The 18,820-nt window shown below is 38.7% G+C and overlaps 1 protein-coding gene and 1 long non-coding RNA gene across 2 annotated transcripts in view; one reads left to right on the top strand and one right to left on the bottom strand.

Annotated features, from left to right (window-relative positions):
• The window catches only part of LOC310911453, a 43,343-nt gene that overhangs the window by 489 nt on the left and 24,034 nt on the right, over positions 1 to 18,820 (top strand). The window contains exon 2 of the long non-coding RNA XR_014590511.1: positions 17,543 to 17,581. This is a non-coding gene — a long non-coding RNA (uncharacterized lncRNA). The remainder of the gene's footprint in view (positions 1 to 17,542; positions 17,582 to 18,820) is intronic.
• Positions 1 to 18,820, bottom strand: part of SLC39A10 (solute carrier family 39 member 10) — a 74,449-nt gene that overhangs the window by 35,313 nt on the left and 20,316 nt on the right. The window lies entirely within an intron of this gene.

Here is an 18,820-nt window from a genome sequence, read left to right as displayed (position 1 = left end):
CAATTTTCACGACATTTTCCTCCAAAAATAGCTAGTGTTTGCATTGCAGGCTCCAATCTAGAAGAAGCCTGCTGTGCATTTAGAATATGTATCTAGAATGTATCTAGGAGCAAACCGACCTTCCCTCTGTTTGATTCTTATATTACTGAATTGAACTAATTATTTCTAAAAACGTTCCTTTGTTAAATCGGATGATTCACACCAGCACTGCCCTAAGTCTGGCCTGGCACAGCCAGAGTCCTGTCCTGCCCTAGTCCTGTCTGAAGTCCAGGGCATATCCCATGGTTATCCACCCCAAAAGCCTCCCAAAGTTACACGATTTTTAGCTTGGTGATGTGTAAAGGATTACTTATCTTTGTTTAGCAACCAAAAGAAAGTTGTTACCTGTAGGAGTCCAAAAACCACATAAGCATTAAAGTGAAGTCAGGGTGCAAGAGAAAACCAGAGTAAACTTTTCTAGATATGATAAATGGCCATTCTAATGCAGGTACTGTAGCAAACAAAGACATGGAGACCACTCAAATGACCAAAGACCACTGACCTAAGACCAATGCACAGCTGTGTGCATTACACTACATCCCTTTTTTAGTATGCGATGCTGAATCTTTTCTGAACTTTTCCTATTATTCTGTTATTTACCCATGAGGTTTGTGTCTCACTGACAGAATTTACAATTTCATATCTCCTCCAGCATCTTTCTCTCTCTTCAGGATTTATTTTTTTGGGAAAAAAATCCTTCCCTCTTTTTTTTTTTTTTTGCTATATGTCTTACCAAATCCATCACTAGAATACAAACCATACTACCCCAAAGTCAGTAGCTCACATCACGTTTTAGGGACTGTTACAAGGTGATTATGAGGTAGTCTACCAAACCATTGCACCAGATCATTTTGTATGAAGCAGGTCCCTTATCTCAGAATTTTAGCACAGCAGATAAAATACAGATCTGATTATGACATTGGTTATTAAACATTTATCACAATGCCACTTGATCACTAGGTGTGACTGGTTTGTATTGCTGTTTGCTCTAGAAATAGATCCACTGAGTGGAAAAAAAATTTAAAAATTAAGTTTTGTTTTTTTTTCACCAGAGTTTATTCACAGGGAATTACACTCAGTAATAAATAGAGCATATGGGGCTTGTCAGCTTTTCTGAGTAAAATTCAAGTAATGCAAAATCTCCTTAAAAAAATTTAAAAAATCAAGAGCTCTAATAAAATGAAATACTGATGCTACACTGCGACTTTGCAGAAACTCACCCAGCCAAGGTGTACCAATAAATAGATCTCTGTTAGTGGCTTCTCCTCCCCTCCAGCTGTTACCCACTCTAACATGTATCTATTAATTTTAAAGCCAGAAGGGGCCATTAGCAGGCCTGCCAGCACTCTGCTAACATTTCCTGCTAACAAATGAGTCTCATTTGTAGTTTGAGTTAGGTTAGAACCTTCCCAGTCAGTCTGCTCATGGCTTTCTCCTGACACACTGAAAAACCTGCCTGTATCTAGAATATTTTCCCTGTGGTTGTACATTGTATCTTGCATTTAGGCTTCTTCTCAGTAGGTTTAACCATACATTTTAGTGCAAGGTCTCCACGTCAGTATTTGAGGAAAAGAAAGTAGGACCTTCTATAACATAGGTTCAGAAACCCAAACCAAAACTTACTAGATGAAGCATTTACCATGAAATAGAGCTGAGGAGTGCATTGTTTCCCTGTGAAGCCCGTGGAGCAACTTTCTGTGCTGCAGGGAAACTGGGACAGCAGAGCAGGGCAGCCAGCACTGCAAGGGTGCTGAGAGCTTGGGAAAACACAAATGTATGCAACAAACCCAGACTGACTTTTCAAGCTTCAAAAAGAATATGTTACCATACTTTTAGAACAGAACTGGTTTAGAGTTTTTTTCCCTCTCCTCTCAGAGGGCACTTCCTTGCTGAGTAGCACTGCAGAGCACACATTCATATTTTGGGCTGAGGAAGGGAATATATATATTAAAATATCTATAGATATCACACATCTAGATCTCACGTATTGATTTCCTATCCCCCCTTGCAACAACCCAATTGCAGGTAAGGGGGTAGGAGGTTGACATGTATATGTATACAAAAGAAGGAGTTTGCTTAGACAAAATAAAAAACAAAAACAAAAACAAAAACCTCAACCAAAGCTCAAAGCTACTCAGTAATTCTGCACACACTGCACACATAGTTCTTTATATCCTTATAGTGCCTCTAACTGTAAACAGAAGTAAGAGTCTTGTATTCCTTGGAGAACTGGAACAGTAATACTGAAAAGTATTTTAACTGGGAGAAATTAATTTAGAAAACTGGTAGTTGAAGATGCACACAAATCTTGTTATATAAGTGGGAGAAAAATGTCACTACTTGTTGCCAAAATGAAGTTTTGTACCCCTCTGGCAAATTCAGCTTTTTTTGGTTGAAGAGCCCAACTTAATTTTCTTACTTTTGAAATATTGATGTCTCATGAAAAAGCCGAGGTAGTGGCTTGAAACATCAACTTTCTCCTTTTATTTTAAACCATATTGTCCAAAATTTAATCAGAACTTAAGGCAGTTTGAATGCTAACATAGCTGAGTTTGTGGCACAAGTTACACACATATTTTCTTTCCTGCTCTTTAAAGCATTTTTTCTAGTTTCTGTCCCTGCCTTTCATTCATTCTGGGAGCCTGAAACAGTCACAAATGCCATTCCTTGTGACAATGGCCAACAAGTATTGTTCAGTTTGCTAGAGAAATTCAGTGGCAGAATTAACCTTGGGGAGAGGATGGCTAACAGGGCACAGCTGTTGTCAATGCAGATTTGCCAAGCAGAAGGATTTCACCCAGTTCCTCAGGAGTGGAAGAGCTTTGCCACAGAAGCTTCCTCACAAGTACACTGACGAGAGCTCTGAACTGAAATTCCAGGGAATCATACAGAAATCATATTTTCCTACCCTGTGTCTTAAATATGACCTGCTGACAGTTGCATCTTCTGCTTTGAATTTATTGATGTATTTTCTGTGTAACCATCTCTGGTTAATTTTGTTGTAGATATTTACTTGTCCTTTCACTGCTTGGCAGGGTGAGCTGTGCTCATCCCCAGACAGAGGTTGGTGCTGAAGCAGCAGAGACTTTGCTGATGGCAAGGACAGAAGGGAAGTGTTTAAGCATCAGGGGGAACTTAAACAAGCAGGTAGTGATTCTAGGATTAAAGCTGGTGCTTGGAAATAGGAAGTGATGTTCTCTGGAGCATTTCACTGCCTCAGGACTACTTGGTTTGTTTGCAGTGAATTTGAAGCTCAAGTTTGTTTAACTCCATGGCTATATATATTTATATATATATAAAAATAAAAATGGCAGTTTTAGCAGAGGCCATATATGCTTTTATTTCACCTTCCTGCCAAACTAGGTGCTCTCCCTTAAACCTTCACTTGGCAGGTTTCTTTAATTAGCTCTAATTGGTTTCAACTGTGTGAATTCCAATGGTAAATCAAAGTGGATCAGGCTAGTTTTGCATGAACTAGTAAGTATAATTTGAAAGTTACTTTACTTGTAAGATGGGGAAGAAAAGGGAAATCCATCTGAGCTTGTTTTGTTTCTAGAAACCATTCTTATCCTTCTCTTAGGACATGTAGATACCCCTCTGTTTCAGACACTATCTAAACATGCATGATGAGCATTTGTGCAGGTTTTAAAGCAAAAGTACCAAAATAAATGATGCCATCTGCATAGTTTAAATATGGTATCAGTGTAAGTACCAATGGGAAGTCAGTTCAAACAGAAATCTAGGAGTTTTTTATTTATTATTTTTTTAACATGCCAAAACAAGATACAGGTTTGAAAGGTCTTTGTTTTAGAAGTTTTTGAATTGGTCTCTTTGTGGGTAAGGGTTGGGCTTTTTTGTTTTGTTTTTAAATATGGGCCGACAATTTTAGAAAAAATATAAACCCTTCTTCATTGGCTCTAGACTTAAGGTTACATAAACATTAAAGGACATAAGCAGAAGGGTGTGATGCTGCAGCAGCAACTGAAGTCTGGTGCATTCAGAGGTTTGTCTGCAATTTGGGAAAAAGCCAATATGACCTGTGGATAATTTTGCAAAGCTGGCAAACTCTGGTGTACTTATCCACAGGAAAACTTGCTGGCAAACTTGACTTTGTTAAATGACTCTCCCTTTGTTTCGTTATTATTTGTTTTAAACATAACTGTCTAGTCCTGCTCTCTAAAGCACTCAAAAGCCCTTTCATTTGATCTGAGACAGGCAGGATTTGCTGGTTGCAGGTCTGGGATAAAGTTTGACGTGGAAGATATTAGAAAGTGTGTCACAGCCTTCATCCTCTCCTGCAGATTCAGGTTTATTTATTTTTCTCCCTTCCTGCCTGCCTGCTGAAAACACCTGTTTGCTTGTGGCATCTTGACTGTAGGCAGTGGTTGCAGGGAGATAACATCTTAATTCCAAAGGATGTGGTGGGTGGGAAAGGTCAGTCAGCTGCTTCCTGCAGCACGAGTGGGGTTACATTGCAGAGCACAAAGAACTTCTGGTCATGTTCACACAAGACCTCTGTATCAATAAATATGGATATTATCTGTTGGAGCCAGGCAGGGTTTGAAACATTAAACAAAGCTGTGCTAGCTGGCTGGGTGGGGTAGAAATTCCTCTAAAGGCTTTCACTTATAAAAGCAAACGACTGATTCCAGAACTGACCCACCTGACCAAAGTGAAAATACTGGCTTTAATGTAATCTCTTTACAAGCTGAGGAATTCGTTTTACACCCTCTTCTTAAACAGAATGGAAAAAAAATTAATGAGATTGGCCCTGACATTATTTGAAGAATTCAGTGAGGAGCTTAAAATAAGAAACCAAAGGTCAGCATCTTTTTATTGTCAGTCCCTGTCAAATTTTAACCACTAATTTGGTGAATTGGCATTTTTTATGTATGACCTGGACTTAGCTGAGTAATGGAAGCATAGCTCTTCTAAAGCTAGATTTTAGTAGGCAGGTGAGGTGAAGTTCCCCATTTCTGTTAAACATGGAAGTGGAAATGACAGATTTTGAACTCCTGCAATTCTGCCATTATCAGCAGGAAGAATCAGGAAGCCAAGACATCCTTTAGCTGCTGCTTGTTTGGGGCACCTCAGGGCCATTGCTCATCCGTGAAATTTTGGCAGTGGAAAGGGAATCCAATATGAGCTTGAATGAATGGGCAGGGATGTCATACAGTCTCATCCCATCTTTAGCACAGATCCAAAACCTCAGAGACACCTGCAGAGAATGTGTGCAACAAGAACATGCGCTGGCAGGGAAAACAAAGGTATTGTTTGCAGAAATAAAGCAAATTATGAAATGGGTGTTTTGTCTGCTTTTCTTAAAATAAATTGTAAAGTAACAAAATCTAAAATCAAGAGAAAGGCTCTCAAAATCAAAATTATCAAAGGCTGGCCCACAGTTTAGGGAAAGAATTAACTTAAGGTGAGCTGTGTTTATCCTTCCATGCCTGGTAATTCATAACTGGGAACCGAAGGCAGCAGTAGGATGCTGGCCTTTAGGGCACTATTAAAACTACATGACTTTTGCTTTGAAATGCTGGAATGCACCTGAAGTTTGATCATTTTCCCCCATTATTTACATTTGCAATTTTTACACCCGTATTTCATGATTTCTAGAGAAAGAGTGTGAATAACATTAGGAAACACTCCAATTTCCAAACCTTTAACTACAACCATTTGACAGTACTTTTAGGTGTTGCAGCTTTATTTCTATGTTGCTGCCCCAAGTTCCTTTGCACAGTTGGATGATAAATTTTGGTTTTAATGATGCAAGAAGGAGTGTGAATTTAAGCATAAAGAGCTGTGAAGAAGAGAGTAAACTTTAGCAGATACACAATATGAATCATGGAGACACCTAAATATGGTCTAAATGACAATAAATGTGAAAACCAGAGATGAGCATCAGTGGAATTACAGGGAGAGGCAGACCATGGGGATGTTGCACAGTAGAACTGGGAAGAGAACGGAGAAACAGAGGCCTGTTACATAACTATTTCTCATCTGCATGACTTAGCAACCTCACTTGATACCTCTTGTAAACCAGCAGTAACTCCTCTGAGAGCAAGTGCAGCAGCAGAGAAGTTTGGAAGCATTTTCTCAAGCATGGGACTAAGGAGACTGCACATGACAGAGGGGATGTGGTCATGTGTCCCATCTGGTGATGGATTTGCCATGTGTTAGACAGTGAGAACTCTGAGGAGACTCAAGGGTGGCAATGCTAATAAGCAAACAGAGAGAAAATAAAGCATTTCTGCAGTGATTGGGCTGGACTAACTTTGCTGAGATGTTAGACTGACATCCAGTCTGTCCATCCATAGGTATGTCATGCAAGGAAATGAACTCACAAGCTCATGGAAAGAAAATCACTCTGAGACAAACTCAGTGCCAGTTTTGTCAACACTGAAATTGAAAAGAAAAAAAAAAAAAAAAAGAGAGAGAAAAAAAGTTACATTTGGAAATGCTTGATTTCACTCACACTGTGTCTTTCCACTCCTCTCAGATAACTTTGCCTTGTATTTCTCACCCCTCTCTTCATAAATACAAGTAAAAATCATTCCTATATACACAAAGGGTAAATTCTTAATGATCTTCTATAGTAGCTCTAATGAAATTATTGTGTGCTTCTCCAAGAAAAACACAAGTACATGCCTTTTCTTGGTTAAGGAGAACATCCCAAGAATGTTCAAAATAAAATGTTGAGCAGAAAATGCAGTTTGTTCTTTGTAACATTTACATTATTGAATGTATACCAAAATGCATCACAAGAATACAGTGATGTAATTTGAGGCAAAAATTAATAGAAAAAAAAAATCCCCCAATACTACTGCCTTTTGGACAGATAGGGGCAAAATTAAAAGACTTGTGAGTGAACTGATATTTATTTTTTTATTTAATCATGGTGCCATCTCTCAACAACTATGTCTGCTCATGGAACATAGTAGGTTCCAACAGGTGGCTTTCTTTAAATGTATGAAGAGTGTACCTGTATGATTTTTTTTTTCTCTCCTGCTGAGGTTTGTTATTTATTTCTCAGAAGAAAAAAAATGACCCATGAAGTTGCTTCACCCTGTTCATCCATTAAAGTGAGTGGGTGGTGGCTCCCACTGAAAGCAGTCTCACAGCAGCTTTTGGCTGTCAGGCCGCTTCATGTAGTTACCTACACCCAGTACCTTGAAACAGTTCAGAGAATCATAACCTTACTTTGAATGGATTTTACTTCAGAGAATCACCTTTCCCTATTTTTTTGCAGGCAGTTTAGTACAAATCCTTGCAGCTGGGCAAACATCATAATTTCATTTACATTTTCAATTTTTTTAAAATTAATTGTTAGATGTATGAGAGAAATCCACTGGATTAATTGCAAATGCAGTCTGAAGTTTGAAAGCCTATAATCTGTCAGATTTCTAGTTTACTAAAATTCTGAGAATAAGTCTCCAAAGCATAACATGATATCCTTTGGGGAATCAATACACATAATGGAAAGAAGGAATTGGTACACTGAGCTTCAAGACATTGCTTCTTAAAGATGAAACAGAAGCTAAGACTAAAGTCAGTACTTATTAATGATTTGCAATGAAGCTTGAAATGAGAATATTTTAGTTAAGCCAGGTACTTGAAAAGAGACTGCTTGGGCTCACCAGCTCACATGTACTTGAGTTGGGCTGGCTCATTGCCAGATTCTAGGAAATTCTCAACTCAAAACCAGCTCACAGAGTTTTACTTAAGTTTATCTCAGATGACAGAAAAGTACCGAGTTTGGACAGTGTGATTCTGGGATAACGTTATTTATATTACGGGATGTGTCAAATTCATAGCATAAGAATGACAAGAATTTGTTCCTGTTTTTCCAAGGGGCTTTGCTTTTAAGGTAATGTGCTCTTCTTACTCAGAGAAGTTTACAAATTTTGGCCCCATTATCTCAGAAGATATTAATAGTATCACAGCTATCACTAATTAGACAAAAAATAGATTGGGTAGGCAGCTTGTAAGAACATTGAATCAGAAAATGAACTGCCAGCACCTGAAAGTCCTGCAGGCACCCCCTTGTTGAGAGCAGCATGCACACATTACAGATCAGATCAGGCCACTTACAGGATGTTGAGTGCCAGCTCCATCATTCAGGACAGCAGTGTCTGATTCTTGTCATTTCTGTCTTTCTCCTCTTCCTCATTTACAGGAGGGAGAGAAGACTGCATGGCCTTTAGTCATTTCCCTAAACAGGAAGAGTTGCTGTCTATGCAGTTTCTTTTTTAAACTACTGTATTTTTAAGAAGCTGTTTGAAGAGAGTTTTGTTATTTATTATTGTATTGAAACTGAGCCTTAAGCTAGTAAAAACAATATTATGGTAGTGCTGTAGTTATAAAACCAGAGCTGCTGTTTTCACAAGAGGACACTTCAAATTGCTGCACAAAACCTTTGACTGTTGAGCACCAAGACGTTTGCAGTGTACAAGCCCCAGTTACTGTGAACAGTCAAGCAGCAATAGACAGTTTTTCAGAGGTTATTGCTGGTAGTTTAATGTAATCTGAAACATAGAAAAAAGTGATTTTTTAGGGGAGGGTGGGGTGGATCAATATTACTGCAATGCTTTCCATTTTTTAATGCCACTTGTATTGTACTGCAAAACAGCACAGAAACTGCATTAGTTTCAAAAATCAGTGATCTCCTGAAGCCAAAGGACAGACACACTCTTTGTTTTAATATAACCTGATCAGCAATCATTGAGAAAGCTGAGTGAGGAGGAAAGAACAGGACTTCAAGAGTTTGGCAGAGGCAGATGGAATTGCTCCCCAAACATCTCTATGTATTCATTGCACCATAACAGTTGTGTCTTCCTGACATATCCCAGAACTTTCTGTCTTGTTACGGCTCATGTTTAGTCCTTTGGCTGGAACTGCCAGTGAAGTCATCCAGCCAATTGTGGATTATAGGTTATAATGCCATCTAAAGACAACACACAACTCTGGTCTCTTGTCCCCAGAAAATGTGCTTTTCTGAAGTGTGACAGATACAGTGAAAATTGCCACAGAAAGCTGTTCAGAGATGAGAGAACCATAGAATCATCAAGGTTTGGAAGAGGCCTTTGAGATCATCCAGTCCAACCATCAACCTTGTACTACCACTAAGCATGAGATGATTTAATCTTTATAAGGCAGTTTGTATTTTCAAGAATCTAGAAAAGCAACCAACCTTTTTTTTCCCTGACATGATGACTTAAGTGCACAGTCTCACCTGGGCAGAGGCTGTAAAGGGACATTTTGGCTTCCAGATGTAGAAACCAGGCCAGCAGTTCTGTTTCTTCTGGGGGCAGTATTTCCATGTCCTTTTCTGACAGTGTATTTTTCAAAGGAACATCATCTACTGATCAGTCAGTCCTGAGTGCCTGGCAAGATCGTGGAGCAGATTCTCACGGGAACTATGCTAAGGCGTATGGAAAATAAAGAGAGTGATGACAGCCTGAGAGCATGGCTTCACCAAGGGCAAGTCATGCCTGAGGAATGTGGTGGGCTGCTGGATGGGGTTACAGTTGGTGATGGATAAGAGAAGAGCAACTGACATCATCTGCCCAGAACTGTGCAAAGCACTTGACACTGTCCCTCATGACGTCCTTGTCTCTAGAGTGGGAAGACATGGATTTGGCAGATGGATACTTGGTGGGCAATGCATTGGTTAGATGGTCATACTCAGAGTCGACAGCTCAATGTCCAGGTGGAGACCAGGGATAAGTGACATTCCTCAGGGGCTGATGTTGGGAACAGCACTTTTGTACATCAGTAACACAAACAGTGGGATTGAGTGCACCCTCAGCAAGTTTACCAACAACACTGAGCTGTGTGGCACACTTGACATGCTGGAGGGAAGGGATGCCATCCAGAGGATCTGGACAGGCTGGAGAGCTTGGCCCATGTCAACTTCATGAGGCTTAACAAGGCCAAGCGCAAGGTTGGTTGAAGGTTTTTTGAAGGGCAGGAACCACAGTACCTAAACTGGTGCTGATTGTTCCTCTGTGGCAGCACTTGCCAAGGTGGAATTGTAACTGGATAGTAACAGGTACAGAGGGAGGAATAAGAAAAATCTGTTGTTGACAAGGGCTCAAATATGAGTCTTCAGGTAACTATTTCTCCTCATTGCCCAATCACTCTTCTCACTGCAGGCCCTTGGAGTCTCTCACCACTGACTGCTGTCACACAGTGTCTCACTCAGTCAGCCCAGCCCTGGTGACACAGAGGACATGCTATATATATGCATTTGGTCCTGAGATACTGGTGAGGAATAATCTTCCCAGAATTAAGTTTTATCCTTCAATTACCATGCAGGAAGAGGCAGCTTAAGAACACTTTCCCGTTTTACATTTGCATAGTGAACCTACACCGGAGCAGACTTCCACAGCACTACTGAAGTTAATGCCTTAATAAAAACAACTTCTCCTCAAAGAACTTTGTTTGCTTTAGCCTGACCTTATTTTCAGGGGATTAAAATTTAGCAATAATATTTTTGTGGTCTTGAACTCTCTTCTGTTTTTGGAAAAAAAATATCACGTTGCTAAGTTCAGAAAGGAGGCAAAAAATTGTTTTCCTTTAGTTTCACTTTGTCACGTTCTAGGAGGAGCAAAACCACACACCAGAAGTCTTCCCCCCACCCCCCCCCCCCAAAAAAAAAAAAAAAAAAAAAAAAAAAAAAAAAAAAAAAAAAGCTGACAGATAGACCTTTTTTAGAGAACTTATTTCCCCACTGACTTTTAAATATATAAAAAGTGATGTACAACGTTTTGATACCTATAACTCTACTACTTTGTTGAGATGTTTGAAGCTAGCATTTAGTACAGTTTAGTCTTAAGTACTACAAAAGCATCCACAAGCTAAAGGGAAGGAATGATTTCAGAAATACCTAAAAAGCAAGCAAGCCATCTGTGACTGACAAGGTTTTAATCTTTACCCACACACTCCAAACATGTACATTATCTTTGGCAGAAGGACAAAGCTGTTCGGAAAAATTGACACTGGTGTTCAGTAGGGAACAGGGAGTCCTGTGGAGACAATGGGATGTAAGACTTTCCTCCCTCCACCCCCCATTGTGCTTGTGGCTGGTGAAGTTCCAAAATAACGTGGAAAAAAGATTTCTGAAGGTTTCTATTACCTTGAAACAACCATTTTTAGTAGTCACCTAATGAACCCAGAGGAAGTCCACTTGGTTTAATTTTTTCCCTGAAAACGATCATAAAGCTAGTTTATAAAGGAATATGGTACTTACCCTTTATCAGGCTCTGATTCAAGAGTTTAAAGCATTTTGCTGGCTTTACACAGGCAATTAAGTATTTACCTCAGTTGCTTAGTAGCTCCTTTCAAATCAATAGGAATGTAAATGTGCTGCTAGCGAGGCACATGCTTTACTCCTGCTGAATCATGTCCTTTGCATGTCACAGTCATTGCTGAAAAATGTGGTTGCGACCATACACCAAATTTGTTATGGAAGGTAGAACATGCCATGACATCAGGCTGGTGTGTGTGAGGTGGGGTAGGAGAAGGGGGATGATGAATGTTTTTAGCTGTGAGACTACTAAGCATTTAGATATTTAGCAAATTCTGCTCTTTCCAGAAAAATCCTAGATGCTAGAATCCAAGCCTTTTGAAAGCCATGTTATTTCTTTAGGTACACTGCATACACGTTAAAAAAAACCAAACCAAAGCAACACTTTGATTTCTGCCAGGTCTGTGACACCATAACAACCACCATAACAATGTAACGAATCTGCTTTTTTAAAGAAAGGCTTCATACACACTCAATTCAGTATGGACCGAGATGACAGATGTTTACTTCTCTATTTGATAGCAACATTTAGGACCCTCTGGTATGCAGAGAAATATTATCCCAAATATTACATGGCTGAATGAGAAATGTAGTATACCAAGAAGCTGATAGAAAATCTATGAAAATCAATATGCTCACTTCAGTCAGCTCTGAAAGAAACTTCAATGTTAGTTCTGTTTCTCAAGGTCCAGTTTCAATAGGGATTTTTTTGGATAAAAATGGCAGAGAAAAATGTAAAAGATAAGCCTAATATCTACAATGAAGCAGTAATGTTCAGCTATCATTAAGTCATCGCTTGCTTTCTTTCACATCTCTGCCCAGGAAGAAAGCTTCCCTTCCCTCTCACTCCTTCATGAAAACTGTATTAGATTTTAATTTCTTGAAGCCATCACAGAAAATTTCTGTATTTTGTTTGTAAGCAGCAAGGTGTTTGTGTTTGATTACTTCCAACCGCCGGAAGCTGTTGCAGGAAAGTCTGTAGCATTCCTATTTTGAAGTTATGTACTGTCTGCCCTGCTGCATTGCCTCTTTGCTTTACCTTCTTTTGCTTATATTCATATGATATAGTTCTACATATATCAGATGTTCACATATATATCTCTGTCTATCTAGTCTATGTCTGTGTATCTATCTTCATAGATATGCCCAAATCTAAAAAGCATTTAATGCAGAGATGGAATCAGGGTGAGCGATCTTGCAGAGGAAAAATCTTGCTGTTAAGAAAATAAAGTGTTTATTGAGGTCAGAGGTGGAAGTTTACTAGATTAAGGTAGCATAGTGGGAATAGAACACTAGCTGTGCCCTGAGGATGGGTTTGTAGCTGAAGCAGGGGAATATATGTCCAGAGTGCAGTTAGCTCAGCCAAACCTAATTAGGTACACAGCACTCAGCCTGTTCATAGACTCTGTCTCCATTGATTGACCTCTTATGATCAGGTTGGTTTTTATTAGAAGGTTGGGGGGTTACCAGATGATTTTAATGATCAATAAGTTGAAAATAAATGACAGGCTCATGATTTATCTGGTATAAATCTGGAAAATACGCACACTGTGCTTTATATTTTCAAGCATAAATTACCATGTTCTTTCCAGAGTGTGATGTCTGTTGTGGGAGTAACTGGTTTGTTTTAGGATTCCTCACATTAGATAAAATTAATGATGATATTTTCTTCTATTTCCTTATTCAGAACATTTATTCATACAATCAGCTCTAAGCTTAGAGTTTTCCAAGCCAATTTTTGGACATAGAATGAAATAGAGGAACAAAAAAAGCCCTTTCAGGCAGTAAAGCTGCATTTTTAATCCCAGCAGCGATCTGTCATTCTCTGTTAAAGAGAAGATACTGGATGTATTTTTAGACCAGCTTAATTCCATTATCTGCATGAGGTTTCTCCTTGCAGTAACAGGGTAGTGCTTTGCTATGGAGAGGTGACACCTCATCTGGGCAGAGGCAAGGTGCTTTCTTTTTTCTGTGGGAGAGGACGTTTTAAGGTTAATCCAATAATTATGCCAAAGCTATATGGGTTGAAATGGACTTAGAACAGCATTACAGGGAACACCTGCAAGTCCTTCATCTGAGGAGTCAGCCAGAGATTTGCTTCTCTTGAGCTCTAGTTTTCCTTCTATTATCCCCTCTGGTTACTGAAGCCTTATTCACGTGCAGATTTACTGGAGGTGAAGTGAGAAAGTGGGCTAATTTAACTCTCCCTGCTAGTCCTGCCTCTTGCTGTTTTCCTCAGAGTTAGCAACCAGTGATAAGAAATTGGAAAAGGGTATGTGAGTGCATACCAATAGAGATAACAGTGAACAAATTGCTGAGGAGGTGGTAAGCATCCTTTATGCAGATGGAATTATAACAGTGATTTTTCTTGGCCAAGACAAGTCAGATACAGTCATAAAAAGCTGTGAGTTCTGAAATTCTGCTAATCTAATTGCTCTTTTGAGCCCCATCTGTTTATACTGATGGATACACTTTTAAAATCAGCATAAAAGAAAGGCACAAAGTGAACAACTAATGTTCCTAACCAGATGCGCTGCCTTGCCCTTAGTTCTCTCCTGAGAGGATCGAAGGGATAACTCGACCAGCTACTCAACATCTGAACTAGAGCTGGGTTCTGATTGATTGGAGGTACTGCTCTAGAGAAGGCTTGGTGGGGGTGGGAAGTGTGAGTGTGGGGGTGTGTTAACTACAAACCTCAGTTTTAGGATGCAGTTCAAATGTAGCTGAACACTGGACAGCAGGAGACCTCAAATTGAGAAATACAATTAAGATGTACAGAATGGGTCTGCTTCACAGAGGGTTTGAACAAGATCATCTCAGGGTAATTACAATCAAAGGGTCAGAGTCAGTTTCAGACAAAATTAAAGAGGTAGAAACCGCTCATAATTATATGTTCAGTGCTTTAATAAAAGAAAATAAAAGGTTTGACCTGAATGGAAAATGGAAACTAATCTGCAATATACAAGTGTCACTTGAGTCAGGTGCCTAAAGGAACTGGCAGTGTCAAAAAGCTTTCTGCTCCCACCTTCCCCTTTGCAAAGGTGGATGACCAATGCACTGAAGTAGTATTTTAGGGAAAATTCAAAAGCCATTGCTGGCCTGGAAGAATGCCTGAAAGGAAGTGTTTGAGAACATTAAAGTATCTCTTCTGACATACTGAACCAATTTTCCAAGGACACAGGTTATGAGGTTATTTTTTTATCTTCAATTTCAGCAATTTCCAGGCTGTACAATACTGTCCCTGAAGCTCTTGGAAAGCAGTTCTAACTATTTGTCATTCATAAATCCCTCTTCCCACATTCAGGCTTTGAATGGATTAAGATTCCAGATCTAGATTTCTCTCACTGGTACATTTCTGGGGGAAAGTCTAAGAAGTTCCTTTAGCAATAGAGAATTACCTCAGCAGTGGCAAATTCTCTAGCAACCTTAAAATTCAAGTGTGTCATACATGGAGATCCCCATGATTATCTACTGGTGGGAGACAATCCAGCCAGTGATACTTTTATGCTTCCCAGGAATCTTCAAGTCCTAGATAGAATCTTTTTTGAGAGAATAAACAGTTTGACATATTGGTCTCATTCTCAGTGAAAGCCTTCAGACTCCTCATGTGCAGTTAGTGCAGATTCACGCAGTTGTGCCAAGGTTTTCATGCAGGATCGGCTTTTATCTGGAAATGTGTGATATTTTACTGCAGCTTACATGCAGGAAGTTGATGTTCCCTATATTTGTCACGTTTATTATATACATAGAAAAGGGTGCCCTTGCAAAGTCATAGCTTGGAGCAGACAGGCCCTTCAACCTGCATAAAACCTCAGAGATGTTGTCTTTTCACCTTAACCAGAATGGAGAACTGAGCCTTAACTGACAGGAACATAAAGGAAAAATATTCTTCTAGAGCTCTCTTTCAATGATGTCTAAAGGATCATGTTCTGAACATTAACTTGACATTTCAATTTGACATTAACTGCATTATAAACGATGACATAAAAAAAAGAATGGCACACTGTCATTCCTGGTAGTACTCAAACCCTATGCAGAGGGACTAAAAGTGATTTAAAACCAGTGATGAGAAATGCAAAACCTAGAAGCCACTTAATATATCTGGTATTCAAATAAAATTATTGTCTTTGGTTTTTAGTAGTTTTCCTGTGTGGACCTAAAAGCCCACTTAGTGTTTCAGTTAGACACAATTAATTAACAATATAATTTCTACTGGTTTTGGAACAAGGCTTGTAAATGAATGCAAGTAATTAAACCATGCTAGCAAGAATTAAGACAAACATTGCAATGCCTAAGCTTGGAGCTTGAAATTAGAACCACAAGAAAATCCCAGTAAGATAGACACCAGGAGAGATGCACAACTGGAAACACAATATAGAGTTTTTGACAGTCAGTTTCACTCTGGCTCTTTGCCAGTAAATCATAATTTCCTTTAGAAGGAAGGAGTACAGCTCATGGCTTTACTTTGAAAGAATTTAATAGCCAGTATTTCTTTAACACCTGGAGTGAGATATTAGTGTCAAAATGGGAGGTTAATAGAATTAGTTAGAGGCAATAATGAGACTATACCAAATGATGTGAGAGAAGATAATAGTCAGAAATGCTAAAAAAACCCAAACCAACCAACTCAACACCACACCCCCCTCAAGTATGTCCCTTGGACCAAGTAAGAAATAACAACAGCAATGGATATTAGAACACGTTTGATAGAGTGAAAGGTTAAGCAGTACTTAAAACCTTAAGAAATCTGAACAGGTGAGACACTCCTTAAAAATTATTAGCATTGATTATTTTGTAATATTCATTCAGTCCCAAATAACTTCAGAATTCCTCCCCCTTCTACTGAGCACTCCTTTTTTCTTTCAAAACGTTCATTTCCTTTAGGCCTATCCAGGAGCAACCATCAGCTGCCCAGACAGTAATCAGGTTATGCTAATGGTGCTCCAGAAGCCCAACTAAAGTTTTAACCTGCTGTGATGTAAAACCCCCTTTCTTTTTGAGCAATTCAAGACCCAGTCTGATGCTGTTTTCACACAGCTTGTCATGCAACCTAATACTTCATGTGCATATGCAACCTGCCAGTCTGATTTAATTGCATAACTCACTTTACCTGCAGTTTAGCCAAGATCAGACCTTACATGAAATCAAACACTGCATTTTGTAGAAATGCATTTGTGAAGACTATCAGTTCTTCTCCCTGAACCTCCAAAAATTGTTTTTGGGGGACACAATGATACTGCCACCCTTAGATTTGGAATCTGACTTGAGGTCAGTCCTTACCTTTGCTTGATTTTAGCTACAGATAATGCATCACTGTCAAATTAAATTTTTAATTATGTAACACATTTCTTAATCTAACAACAACAATCACTTTTATGCACACTTAAAAACATTCCTTGGTTCATCAGAATGTAATCAATTTATAAAAATTCTTTTTAAATGCAGTTGTTTGATGAATCCATACAACTATGTAACCTTCTGCTCTACCACTTTCACATTACTGCTAATCTGTTTAATGTCTAAACCAACCCTAGAGAACAGTTCAAGAGGAAGTGATGTAATTTGCTTGTTTCTTTTGGAGCTGCTTCTGAGCACATGCCATTACCACTTTATACATGAATAATTGGAAAACAGTCACGATGTGTCATTTAAGGCTAGTGATGAACACACTGGCAGCATATTTCTCTCATTCATTACTGCTCAAACACAATACAGCTGATCTAGTTATAGTCTTCTCTTATTCCATACATGCTTACTCCTTTTTTTTTTTTTTTTTTTTTTTTTTAATCATCCAGCAGGTCTTTACTTATCAAGCTCCCTATTTGCAAAGTAAATGGCACATACTGGAGCCAGCCTTGTGCTGTTCATCCAGCTGCTAAATACATTTAGTGTGCAACATTCACCTCATAAAGCTCTGCTTAGAGCTTTAACACCCAACCCTCCCAAGTGAAGATATTGCAAAACTTACAGCACTTTTGAATTAATACAAGAGATGGTCCCAAATATCATTATTACATCTGATAGCACGTTTCCCACTCGTGAAGCAATTTCCTGGAAGAGTATTTTGTACCCACAACAATTTTTAATCTAAAAGTATGAGCCTGTATTTTCATGTTTATTGCTTCTCTTTACAAACTGAAGGATTAATTCTCTCTCTTTCTTCTCCCTGATATTTCACAATCTGTGGGACAGGACAAGCTAAATGATTTCTTGTAACTCCTGATTAATGAAGTAAGCCAATTTTTAATCCTTGGGTTTACACCTACATCCTTAGAGTTAAACAAAGTTTTGGAAGTTAAACTTGTTAAACTTGTCAAAGTTAAACAAAGTTAAACTTGTTCTGCATCAGCTGCTTTCTTAACAATTCTGTAGAAGTTTATTATGTTTCACCATTTCATTGTCTGGTAACATACTGTCTGCTCAGCAAGGATAACAGAAAGAAATTATATCACACTATACTTACTGCCTGTCCTGGAGATGACTGGACTCTGTCTTCACAGGGAGGGAAAAGAGACCAGAGATTTTACTTTATTAAAGGTAAAGCATTCCCTAAGTCTCTCCATTCACAGAAGTGTCACAGAAGATTACTGGGACAACATTTTATGGAGAAGGAGGTCTAAAACACGTGGAGGATGTTTACATGATACTGCTACCAGGAACTGACCATGAAACAGGGCACTTTTGGGAAAAAGCTTATAATGAAAACTACGTAAAATTCCTGCCTCTGACTGCCAGTAGTGGCTTGGTGGATTCCCCTGAGATGATTTACAAACAAAGGGCACTAAAGTGTGCAAAGGACATGGTCATGAATTGTGAGGCAGTTTCTACGCTACAGAAATAAGATTATAGTAGCAATAAATGATTTCCTTTTTTTTTTTCTCACATCAGACAATAGAACATCAACTATCAAAGAATTGCTAGAGTTAATTTCTTTCCTGTTGCTTTTACGTCAGTTTTGAGAGGAAGTAATTATAGGTAGTTTGCTCAGACATGATACTAATATACTTTGTGTATCTGCTGAAAAAACTGCACATTTAACTAAATAGAATTAGTGCTATAAATGTAATAGAATTAGTGTGATGAACATATCTGACATACTAAATATCCATCAAATATCTGCCTGTCTAAATCAGCTGCCTCAGCACTGCAAGCCAAGTTTAGACACATGCATTTTGCTGTGTTAAATATACACATTATTCAAACCAGCACAACTGATCTGTAGATTAGAATTATTTGTACAGGTAACTGAGACAAATTAAATGCTCTCCATTACAAACTCATATTTGAGTGCTAAGTATTTAATCATTCAGCTGGGGTAGAGTTACATACTTACTCAGATAAAATGCTAGAAATCTGATGCAACTGTTTGTGAAGACTTATTACATTTCTCCTGGGCAAAGATGACAAATCAGCATTAATTTTCAAGACCTAACTTAGATGGTCATGGTTACCTTTCATTTTTGCAATAGT

The sequence above is a fragment of the Zosterops lateralis genome, assembly GCF_965231275.1.
Source record: "Zosterops lateralis genome assembly, chromosome: 7".
NCBI classification, from domain to species: Eukaryota; Metazoa; Chordata; class Aves; order Passeriformes; family Zosteropidae; genus Zosterops; species Zosterops lateralis.
The sequence above is the reverse complement of the archived record's forward strand: the minus strand, read 5'-3'. Positions and strand labels throughout refer to the sequence as shown.